This window comes from Elephantulus edwardii, unplaced genomic scaffold, assembly GCF_000299155.1.
Source record: "Elephantulus edwardii isolate Elephantulus edwardi_28Jun2011 unplaced genomic scaffold, EleEdw1.0 scaffold00399, whole genome shotgun sequence".
Taxonomy (NCBI): Eukaryota; Metazoa; Chordata; class Mammalia; order Macroscelidea; family Macroscelididae; genus Elephantulus; species Elephantulus edwardii.
The window spans coordinates 1,198,694-1,199,161 of record NW_006400149.1 but is presented as its reverse complement, the minus strand read 5'-3'; the positions used below and the strand labels follow the sequence as shown (position 1 = coordinate 1,199,161).

The following is a 468-nucleotide window of genomic DNA, read 5'->3' as shown; positions in this document are numbered from 1 at the left end:
TAGAAGAAATGATCATAAGCACTGTGCCAAAATAAGTTGTTTGACACTGAATAATTTCAGGAAGTACCACATGAGCAAGAGCAAATGGTAGTGAAGGAAGAAACTCAAGCTTCAATGAAGGCATTGGTTAAAAAAAAAAAAAAAGGCCATTACAGAGACCTGAGCTGCAGAGCGAGAGCGAACGGAGGACCAGGTGGAGCGGCCTGTGGACGAGCACTGCGGAGGCACCCGGTGGGCCAGGGCTAGCGTCGAGCAACCCCCAGTAGCTACCATAGTATCCCGAGAACCAGCAGCGGCGTGTGCATGTGGCCCTTGTGCGGGCGGCGGCGCGGGAGGAGCGCGGAGAGGCAGCCGGTTCGGGCGGGTGGCATCATGGACAAGAAGGTGTTCACGAAAGAGCTGGACCAGTGGATCGATCAGCTGAACGAGTGCAAGCAGCTGTCCGAGTCCCAGGTCAAGAGCCTCTGC

The 468-nt window shown here is 55.1% G+C and overlaps 1 pseudogene; it reads left to right on the top strand.

The window, feature by feature from the left end:
• Positions 1–372: 372 nt before the first annotated feature.
• LOC102860781 overlaps positions 373–468 on the top strand; it is a 4,130-nt pseudogene continuing 4,034 nt past the window's right edge.